Source organism: Caloenas nicobarica, chromosome 1, assembly GCF_036013445.1.
Source record: "Caloenas nicobarica isolate bCalNic1 chromosome 1, bCalNic1.hap1, whole genome shotgun sequence".
Classification (NCBI taxonomy): domain Eukaryota; kingdom Metazoa; phylum Chordata; class Aves; order Columbiformes; family Columbidae; genus Caloenas; species Caloenas nicobarica.
In genome coordinates, this window is record NC_088245.1 from 11,684,310 (window position 1) to 11,696,091 (window position 11,782).

Sequence of the window (11,782 nt, forward strand, 5' to 3'; positions counted from 1 at the left end):
TCCCTCAGAGGTGGAGGGACCTCTCTGCCTCTCAGAGCATGCCTGCTCCATACAATGAGCACTGGAGTCACTGCCATCTGGGCCTTACATGCCTTATGGCACTGTAGCTAAGATGTCCCACTCACAGTTGTGGGTGTCACACCGCACTCCCACTGCTACATCGTCATTGCAAGATAGTTCTGCAGCTAGCTGATTGACTACTGTGCTCCGACATAATCAGCACATAGCTGGAAGCGTTCAAAAACATTGATGAAAATATGATACTAGTCAAAACCTGTCACTTTCATATGAATTTTCCCTTAAAAAATAAATATAAATAAATAAATAAGTTGGAAGAAAATTAAATCTGAACAAAAACTGAAGGTTATCCTGGACAGACACACAAAAAAAAAAAGAAATAGAAGAAAAGTATTAGCATAGTTAAAAACCTCTCCAACTCTTTTAAAACTAAAACAACTCGGTGCATTAGACGGTGGTTTTCTTTTCTACAGAAAACAGATGGGTGAAGCAAGCAGAAGAAAAGTCACGCTGCAGAGCAGTAAAAAAAAAAAAAAGAAAGAAAAATCATATAAAGTGGTGGGAAGTTTTCAGATGGCATATCTTCTAGCAGAAGTTTCACTCACATCTTCTGGACAGAACTTTCCAAGGAGGCACAAGACCTATTCTCATGCTTAGGAGCTGACTTCCTACTTATTCAAATCCTGCTGTAGAAATCAGGCTGTCATCGTTTGGAGCTTCACGCAGACTGCATGGAAGTCAAACTGTGTCTGCACCTTTCAGAAAAGAGCTGGACTAGCAATAGGCCTGGCTACTCAGTTTCATATCTCTGAAAAAACAAAAAAATACTTTGAGACATTAGGTACCAGAGTGGGATGCCACAAATTTTCAGAAAAAGAAGCCTCTATTTCTTTTTTTTTTTTTTTCCCAGGTGCTAAAGCTTCTAAGGATACTAAAGAGAAGATAACACAAGATAACACTGCGTGTAAGTGACAGCGGTAAGATCTTCTGCCCACCAAGAGATAAGTAATGACATTTTAGAGCAAATCTGTGCTCCATTCTAATATTGTGGCTCTAGTGACAAAAATAATTTGCTTGAGAAAAGAGGCAAAGAACTCACAATAGGAATAATTCCTTCCAGAAAGGTTTTCTTTTAATCTTTCACATGTAAGAGATTGATTTAAACCTGAAACAGGGACTTTTCAAAGCCTTTCCAATATTCTTTTTTAGCATTAACTATAACAGCTCTAGATCTTTTTTTGACATATATAAATTACAAACTCTTTGAAATTTGGTAGGGAGATAATGTAAGATACATCCTGTTACACGCTTTTGGTAAATCAATGGTTTGCTTCTTGTATGGAAAAGAAATGAAAGATGTTTCACATTAAGGAAAAACATTAATTTAATTTATCAGAGTCTGTTTGGCCTAATTTATAAGGACTGGGCCATTAAACAGCAAGAATGGAGATTGCACACAACAATATGAATCATAATTACATGTGATGATTTGCATCACTGAGATATTCAGGTGCAACTAATGGGATAAACTCCCCTTTATTTTGAAGAAGATGAGTTTCAAACTGCCAAGCTAATAGCTGAATAGTTTTTAAGGGCTGGGCTTGAATATTTAGTGCACTCATAATCACTAGTACATATAAAAATTATAATGAGAAAAAAAAAATCATTCCTATTTCAGGTGTTTTCAAAATTACCCTGTACATTTATTGAAAAGCACTGTGAAGGATATAACTCAAAAACTATAATTAAAAAAATCCTAAGCCAAAAACATATGAATGAACGAAAGAAAGCTTTTAAGTTATTTTTTCATTAACCTTCTTAGTTGACTCTTCTTATACAAAAGTATTCTTGCTTCCCAAATCATTTTAGTCAAGTAATATAGCTATAATTGACATATTACTATAGGTAATGAAAAAGCTATGAATATAACTATTAAATTAAGGTAAGGAAGAAGGTTTTGAGAATATTTGATTTTTTTTTTATTTTTTTAAAAAGTAAAAAAAATGTGTGGGCTTTTTTATTATTTCCTTTTTATCAAACAGAGGTAAAAGCTGTAAAACTGTGTTCAGCTCCGTCTTAAATGAAATATTTCATTAAGTAAGAAGAACTGTTTTTCCTGTTCTCTCTTTCACCTTCCAACTCTCAGCAGAGACTTGACTGTAGCACAGAGTTTTATAGTGTGTACTGGTTTGATAATAAAGGGCTCAGGGAAGGACAAGGGCTGGGGAAAAAAAGGTGGGAGGAAGCAAATTAGTAAATATTTTACCTGACTCTCAGGTGCCACAAGTATTCACATACAGTCTGTGACATTCCCTTCCTCTAGGTCTAGAAAACAAGTTCGAATTTTGACCATGTGCTCAAATCCCACTGAAGTCAACAAGGCCAGAGAATAAATTGAAGCCTCAGGGAAGCTAAATGGTGAAAGATGGTTCTGGGATCAGCTGGGTATTTGCTGCAGTATGAAAAAACAATCGGGTTTCTCCTCAGCAAGACTTTGTCTCCTGTCATTCTTCTAACATACACAGGGCCTGGAGGCTAAAAGTTGAGCATCTCTTGCAAAGGGCAACCTCAGCCAGCTTCTCTTGACAGGATTTTGATACAGAACAGCAACAGCTAGTCAGACTGGGGAGATCCTCTACATCTGTTTTGAGCAATTAATCCCCTAGAGGTAACTCCACTCACATGCAACTAATTTTGCAGTGTTTTAGCTAGAATGTGATTGAGTGAGCAGACTGGAAATGGAAGAAACTTGGTATTTCTTTCGTGAAAACAAATGAAGAGGCCATTAACCTTCTAACAGAACTGATTGCTGTATATGTTTTAAAATATTAGTCCTTTCTCTTCCCAGGCTTGAGAACTGTGCAACAGCTTTGGTGACAATCAAGATGATGCTACTTTTCAACACTAAACCAAGACAGATTGTTGTGATGAGGGAATCACAACTCCCCAAACACAAACATGAAATGTAACTCTATAAACATCTGTAGCCTCTCTTGGTAGCAATGAGCTGTAGGTTAGATTCCTTTTTTCTCAGAGAAAAAGGTAATCAAGTTCTATTTCAAAGTTCATTAAGATAATTTCTTACACCTTACTGAAATAAACAAAAGCCTCTCATAGAAGTTATTGTTTATAGAGACTTGAATATAAAATGTCAAAGACTTTGTATTCCTAGAATATCTAGGATCACAAAGAAGTCAGTTCCATTGCTATGTTTTCAGATTTACTTAAGTTCATTAGGTTTTATGTGAATCTATTTTATAATTCCAAAGCCAATGTACAGACAAATACATCTAGAGCTCTAGTTTTACTATAGATATGTTTGCTTTTGTCCATTTAGAGAGATATTTAACAACACAAAGTTTATATGAAATGATGGCAAAGTCAGTATCAAAACCTCTTTGCTCCATCGGCATGAAATCAGTGTTAAAAATTAATATCTTTAATCAAACCCAAGTTCAGCTACGGATTATTTTTTTTAAATTATTATTCCCAGTAACTAGTTCTCATGTAGTACAGGCAGATCAAAACTGGAGTGTCCCAGAGAACAAGCACTGTTTTAAAATAATGCTTTAGGAGCCTACTCACCCACTATAAGCACACCTTGGTGCAGGAGAGCTAGGATTGCTGAGCAAGCTTTTGTCCCGAAAGCACACCATATTTTTTATTCTTTACCCATCTCCAGCTCCCCATTGCTTCCAAATGATTTTGCAACTTACTACCCAGTTTTACTCATACCTGACAGAGGGATATAAAAATATTATTAAAACATCGGTAACTGATTAAAGGAAGAATACCCAGATAATCACCCGCACTGATGAATAAAAATCTGCCCGGAGAGGTCAAGCAGTATTAGATACTGCAGCAACCACACAGGAGAGAACTGTATGAAAGTTCCAGGAAACCAGGCTTCATAAATTCTGTTTCTCCTGTAACTACTATACTTGTCTTACTTCCTGGCTGTGTACAAGGAAACTCCCAGGGTAGACGATACTTAGCCACAACTCGGTGTGAAAGAATCTCATTGGTAGTTTGGTCTTCTGCAATTTCTGAGGCCAAACTATTTTGGAAACATTCATTTATTCTATGTTAGAAAGTCAAACATAAATTCAATCTCCTTCTGGTGTCCCCCCACAACAGAACTTCAGGATGAACATTATTTACTCACTTGGAGAAGCTTTATGGCACTGGCCGCATTCAAACCTACTCTGGACAAGTGCTCTGTACATTTTCTAACACATTGCCTGGCAAATATACAGAGTTCTTCACCTTCAGGCTCCCTCCTCTTTTACTTTGTATGGAAAATAACTTTTACATTTTAATGAATTGCCTAGACAAGTATAGACTTCATCAGCCAAGCCTATATTTAACCCAAAGACGAATTAAACCTACTACTCCCAAATGGCAGGATAATTTTAAAAAATCATTAAAAAAATCAAGTTACAGGTTAAAATTAAAATGATATTTTAAGAACTCAGTGTGCATCCTCTAATCATTGTTTCTCCACTAATCATTAAGAAATTATGACTGGGATACAAAGATATGTGGATGAACTCATTTGAAAGGTTAAAGCATATAAAAAATTATTTCTGCTTTTTAAAATTTTTACCTCCAATAAAGATATTAAGGTGAGCCTTATTTTTTTCTAGCTGAAATAGTCTTGGATTTTCAAGTCATTGAATTTTAGAAATAACAGAATCTGTTTTTCTAAGCAGGTATGCATCTTGAACTCTCTTTCCCCGTGGAGCATTTTTATGGTCAAATCTGATGACTAATTGCTTCCACGCTTATCTTCAAAAGATATCAGACAGTTTCTTTTATCTTCAGCCCTCAAATCCAGGAAGATTTTACTCCTTCTACTCCTCCCCGAGCCTCTTACTGGTTGTTGAAAGAGAAATTATTTTATTTCTTCAGAGCAGGCCTAAGTTTGTATTACTGACAGATTAAAGTGATATAATTTCCAAAGAGCTTTTACAGTTGCTTGAGAGATATCTTAGCTCTTGCTTTGCTGCAGTTCATGCTCTCCATGTGTCCAGAAAGGTAGCGAACATTTAGATAATGCTTTGCTTGTCAGTGGGTTAACTGCTCTGACTGATGGTAAGAAAGAACAGAATGTTTCAAGTATTGCCGTAAGTTGATGGTCCCTTTCCCCTGTACCTGAAAGAACAAGAGCAATATCTGTGCTTAAGAACGTTTATCTGAGTAGATCCGCTCTCAAACAAGTCTTGGACTGCTACAGCCATTGCTCAGGGTTTAATTGTTCTAGCTTGAAGCCAAGACAATGAGAAAGATTTCTATGGGATAGTCATACAAAATGAATTATCATGAAAATTTACTTTCACTTGAAAAACATTGGTGTTGGAAAGATGCAAATACTGTGAAAAGTAAAGGGATGTAGGAAACCACAGAATTAAGAAATATGTAATCAGTGGCAAGCACGGATAAGTGGATTACTATGCTATCTAAAGCATTATTTTCATGTTTTACAGTTTTTCTCACCTGGAACACATCACCTCCCTGCATGCTAGATTGTACCAATGATTATCATGCAGTGAACTCAGTGTGTCTTTTTGTATGAATGGACTATAAGTTCTCATAAAAAGCAGGCAGAGCTCTTAAAAATAAAATAGAATGAAAAAAAGAAGCATTGGACAAAATCCAGCTTGGAGATTTATTCTGGTTTTTATGTGAAAAAAAAAGTGAATGTACTTTATGATCCCTCTGGGTACCACAGTTCTTAAACCTTGTGAATTTTAATATGAGTATATGAAACCATACAGATTTTAATAAGATTTATGAACAATGTATACTTTACAGTATTGTCTACACATAGCAAAACCCCCTCCTCATCTACTCTCTAGTTTCTTCTTGCCCTGAACTTTCCCTTTAAATCTTATAAACCTGATAAAAGAAGCTTGGGAGATGTCACAAGTCTAAACTGTTTTTCTATCATCAGGTCAATAAGATTTCATGTATTTTCAGACAATTTTATGATTTACTGTTCTCACATTCCAGTCTAGTTCTGACTGTAACAAGGTCCCAGCAACTGTCACATCCCTGAGTCACATTATTAATCCACTGCCAGATTCTGTTTGAACTGCTATACTTGCTAAGGAGCCAGCATGGAACTTTTGCTTTTTTGGCAGACTGTCTGCTAACTCTTTAGTGAGTGTAAACTAAAGAAGTTTCATAGACTTCAATACAATTCCAGCCAAGTGCAGCCACTGATAGTCCCTTGGTGTTTATCGCAACTCCTATTGACTTATTAGGTGTCTAAATAGCAGTAGCATGTAAATATCAGTGTCACAGACCATGTATTTTATAGACACATCAGAAAAATATTTGAAGATGATAGTGACAACAAAATGCTTCTACTGTATTGGTTCACAGTGATAAATCTTAAAGATCTTACTATAGTCGATAATATGTTTTAGCAAGCAGTTTTTCTAGTGTTTTATTATCTCCTGTACCATCTAGTCATTGATGCTAATAAAAATTTTACTCAAGATGGCATGGATCTAGAGGCATGTAATCTAATTACATTCCTCTCATGCACGGAAAGGGCTGAAATTTTACTTACAGCTCACAGGCACAAATATTACCCTAATAAATGAATAAGAATGATGTTACAGCATATGAACAACACAATTGTATTATAAACATATTTTTAATTTTGAACTGTCTTTATTAATAGTCTACTGAAGACTGACTCCCTGAAGACTGGCCAAGTCCTTTTAGATGACATGGCACTGAGAAACTACAACAAAATTGTTGTTCTTTATCAGGAGAGTTCACACTTGAATCTAGTATGGGAAATGATAAATGCAGTCAGACAAATCAGGGACTATGAAAAAGTCATGAGACAAAATTGATCACAGCACATCACCGGTTTAGCAACAGCTAGTGTCCTTGTCTGTCATGGAAAGAAAGTTTAAGGAGGTATTTTGAGGGAAATAACACAATGGCTATTGCCTGTTAAATCAAATATGAGAGGCATAATGGGGGAAAACCAAAGTCACTTCCTTGCAATTCATAAAATTTGAAAAATTGGTGGTGAAAAGTAGTAATAAGGTTGGAGATGAAGCTAGTGTTTCAATATTGAATGAGAGATGATAGAGAGATCCTTAAAATTAAGGCAAGCTGGTATGATAGTTTATATGGCAAGCAAGATCACAAGCAAGGCAAAGTGAAGGTGATATTGCAATAGCTGTCGTAGCAGATTGGGTATATAAGACTAAATCTGACAAAGCCAGACAAAGGATGTTTTTGTAACAGAAGTGCAAAATGGTGAAAGCCTGGACAAGAGCATTAGCTGAAGATGGGTAAGAAAGGATATATCCTAGTTTTGTTAAATGGGAAGAACATGACAACATTGATATTGTTTGGATGTGGTGATCTACTGTATAAGTGGCTATGGCTATGACCAGGCAGATCACCATTCTGACTGTCAATATGATTGAGGGAAGGCAGCAGGGAACATAAGAAATTGGATAAGATAGGATAAAGCAAAAGGAAAAGCAACAACTACAAGGTATCCATTCAGAGTATGCAGATCAATTTCTATTTGCAGAAAGAATTACTGAAATACAGAAAATACAGTGAGAAGAAAATGGAACAAAAGGATCTGGAAGATTGTTCACAGAGAATGGAAATATAAAAGGAGATAGATTCTCTGAAGTATACAGGAGAAATCAAATAGAAAAAGAGACAGGAAAGATTACATTCCAAAACCCGAAGAATAAGTTTTCAAGAAAAGCAGATATAACAATACTGAAGGCATCAGAGGGACATCAAAGAGGAGGACATAATATAAACTGAAAGACTCCACAGAAGTTGTGGAGCCTGTCATTAGACTCCAGAGAGGCTGTGGAGTCTCCCAACTTGGGGATATTTAAAAGCTATCTGTAGATCACTGTGGGCAACTGGCTCTAGGTGGTCCTTCTTGAGTAGGGGAGTTGGACTAGATAAGAGGCAGAATCACAGAATCACAGAATCACAGAATGTTAGGGATTGGAAGGGACCTCAAAAGATCATCTAGTCCAATCTCTCTGCCAGAGCAGGAACACCTAGGTGAGGTTACACAGGAAGGCGTCCAGGCGGGTTTGAATGTCTCCAGAGAAGGAGACTTCACAACCCCCCTGGGCAGCCTGTTCCAGTGTTCCGTCACCCTCATCGTGAAGAAGTTTCTTCTCAAATTTAAATGGAACCTCCTGTGGTCCAGTTTATACCCATTGCCCCTTGTCTTATCATTGGTTGTCACAAAGAAGAGACAGAATCACAAAAGCTCTGGAGGTCCTTTCCAACCTTAACCATTTGTAATTATGTGAAAGTTTGCTTATGAATACCTGAGAAAAAAATGTGGAAGTGGTCCTTGGGGAGTGAAAAACATGCTTTACCTGAGAGAATCTAGGGTGGATTTGGAGAATGTGATTCCATAACAACATAGCTAATAAAACTGGAATTTAATTTTTGATAAAAAGAGAGTAAAACCGCATTTAAATGGTGACTCGAAGATTAGTGGAAAGAAAAAAAAAAGAACAGGGAAGCAAATGGATGGTCAGTTCAGAAGACTGAAAAGACTAAGGTCCCTGGAAGAACAAAGACTAGAGAGGATAATGAATGAGAAATATCTACATGTATAGAGAGGAAGAAGGAGAAGGCAAGAGCTAGATAGAAACCTCTATGGAAGTCTTGCTATATCTTTTCTGTTCTTTGGTGGACACAGTCAATGACAAAAGTGAGAAGCTGGAGGAGACATATCTAAAGCTGAAGTGCATTTATGATGTCCTATACTTGATTTTGGAGTTAAAGTACTCAAATTCCAATGCAAAATAACTGAAGCTATTTGCATTCAGGTGTAATTGTTACTGTTTGACTTGCAATGTGTATGTCCACATTCAAGCTGATCACCCTCAGCTCCCTTCACAGGCAGTGAAGAGAAATAGTTACCTCTACATAACAGCTTAGGCTGTCTTGACTCCCACATTTGGATGAAATGAGTTGGTATATTATTTCTGTTTCTTTCCACTGACTGCAAAGAGAACCTTGGGTAATTAGTTCCAACTTCAATTACTGTGCATCTGTCTATGTTATCTGCTTTTGGCCAGCAGAATCCCACCTTTGAATTGATATTTTAAACACATAAAAAAAATTAATACCTCCTTGATCCAAAATACTCCAAAATAATTTGAGAGTTGTTCTGAAATGTCTGAATAAGTCATTTAGCCTGAAATAATAAGAATCTACTGCTAATATTCTGCAGTCCTATGGACATTTACAGAAACACTGATTTATATCCAGAGATTCATTTTAGCTCTAATGGCCCCCTTTGCATTTGATCATGCCCAGATACTATGTTCTGGAATCACAGGGAATTTGGGAGATGTTTGTCACCATGCCAGATGACAGTAAACAGAAATCTTACAGTAAAAGACAGCAGGTTATTTACTTTATTTTTGCTCATATATTTCTTTCTGCTACTGAGGGTCATGGTTCTAACTCTGTTCCCTTTCATATGTATGCATAAATGTATTTACAATGCATGAAAATGCATGTATGTTTATAAACTTATTTATATTAAGGTTGCTTTTCTATTCCAGTAGTGATAGCAGAATGAAAAACTCCCTCAGTTATAACCCCTCTAACATCTGCTTGCCTTTTCATGCACGCACGCACATCTGGGATAAAGTTCTTTGAACTTATTCACCTCTCTAACTACTTAGTCATCCCAGAGAGTACAGAAAAAGGTATTTTCATGCAAGAGAGCATGGCTGGGGATGATTTCAAATAAACATGAATCATGACAGTTATAAAAATAGCAATATAATCCACCCTTCCTCTTGGGTGTGTATTTGACATTATCTCCCTGTATGAATTAAAACTGAGTTTTAAAAAAGGAAGTTTAGGAAAGTACAAGTATCGATGTTCACAGTCAATTTGTGTTTGCACTGCACCACTTATTGTATATACTGGGAAGGATGGCTCAGCATGGCTGTTTGCATAGGAACAACATACATGTCCAATTTATTTCCCTTTATTCAGGCTGCAGTGGCTCTAAGAATATTTTAGGTGGTGACCTGGGAGAAAACTGACACTATTGCAGCAGGTTTGGATCACCAGACTAGCAGCTACTGCCAGGCATCATTGCTTCTGCTCCATCCAAAGTATGGTCTCAAGATATTTGCATTGGCTCTGCTGCTAGGCGAGCTGTCGTCTGGCCATTTCCACCAGTTTTCCTTCGCCAAAGAAACAGTGTAAGCCTCAGCTTTCAGTGTTTACAAAGCACTGTTGTTTTCTATTTGGGGGTGAGGGAGAGAGTTGAAAGTTTAGACTGGCATTCTTCACCCTGACACCGTGTAGAGGCACTTCACATCATTAGCTCAATATCTGCCAGTACACTGGCATACTGCACAGGAATGCTCCTTACTTCCAAAAGCAACAAAGCATGAACAAAGGAAAAGCGTATATTTTACACAAAATAGAAGAAGTTTTAGAGTCTGTAAAATGTACTCCAGTCTGATCCTACTGAGCTGTGAACAATTTTCTTATGTCTCTCAAAGTAAAGAAAATTAGAAATTTTAGAAATACAGGCTACACGAAACCTCAAAGAGAACATGGGTCTACCCTTAGTGGTTAGATTCCACAGGATTACTTAGTCAGAAAGCAGTAACAAAAACCAAAAAAACCAAATCTTTATGGCAGATAAGTATCTTTATAACAGCCATGGAGGTGGGGAATTGCTAGAGTGAGCCATGTTATCAAACTCAAGACCAATAGTAAAATACAAAAAGCTGCAACCGTGTCAGAGGAGAAGATCACAAAAATCCAAGGCATCTTCCTTTATCAGAATGGAGCCAGATGCAACTCAGATCATCCAACAGTCCCTGCTGGTGTAATCATAGGAATAAAAACTTCCTCTGAAATCTAATGCTGGCAGTTACTTAATCCAGAGTGCATCAACAAGACATATTAATATGCACCAGTAATAGTTTGATTTACCAGAAGAACAAAAAGTACTCTATATCCACATGTTTTATCTATTACTGATGTTATTATGATGATTACTTTCTACCATACTTCCTCTCACGCTCTTTTAATATTTTCTTTTTTTTTTTTTTTTTTTACTTAGTAAGTATTAGACTCACAGAAACAGACAAATTGAGCTGGAAAGGATCATGGAGGTCTGTAATACAGTTCTTGCTCAGAGGATGTCTAACTTCAAGGTTAGAACAAATAACTCAGGGCCTTTCCAGGTGCTTTGAAAGTTTCCGAAGACAGAGCTTCTACAGGGTATCTAGACAATATGATCCAGTGGTTAAGCCTTCTTAGTGAATACACAAGAAAATTTACCACAGTCAGAATTTCTGCAGTTGTTAATTGTGACTTTCGCCTCTTATTTTCTTGTGGTGGCCTTCTGAGAAGAATTTGGCTGTGCCCTCCTACTGTCTTCAGGTATGTAAATTGGAGGAGTAGACACTTTCTGGGGAAAGGGTGGGTATGTGTGAAATTGGACATTATTTCAGATCAGGTCACGAAAGCACTAAGTAGAATGAAATAATCCCTTGTCATGACCTACTGGCTATACTTTTCATGAAGTAGCCCACTATGCAGCCAGTCTGCATACTGCAAGGACACACTGCTAACATTTTTAGCCTTTTGAGTATGAGTCACTTCCCCACCTGTGTTAATGCACAGGGTTAGTCTGTCCTGGATGTAGGGCTTCACATGTGTCTGTGTTGAAACTCATAGTACTTCTTGTCTATCCTTG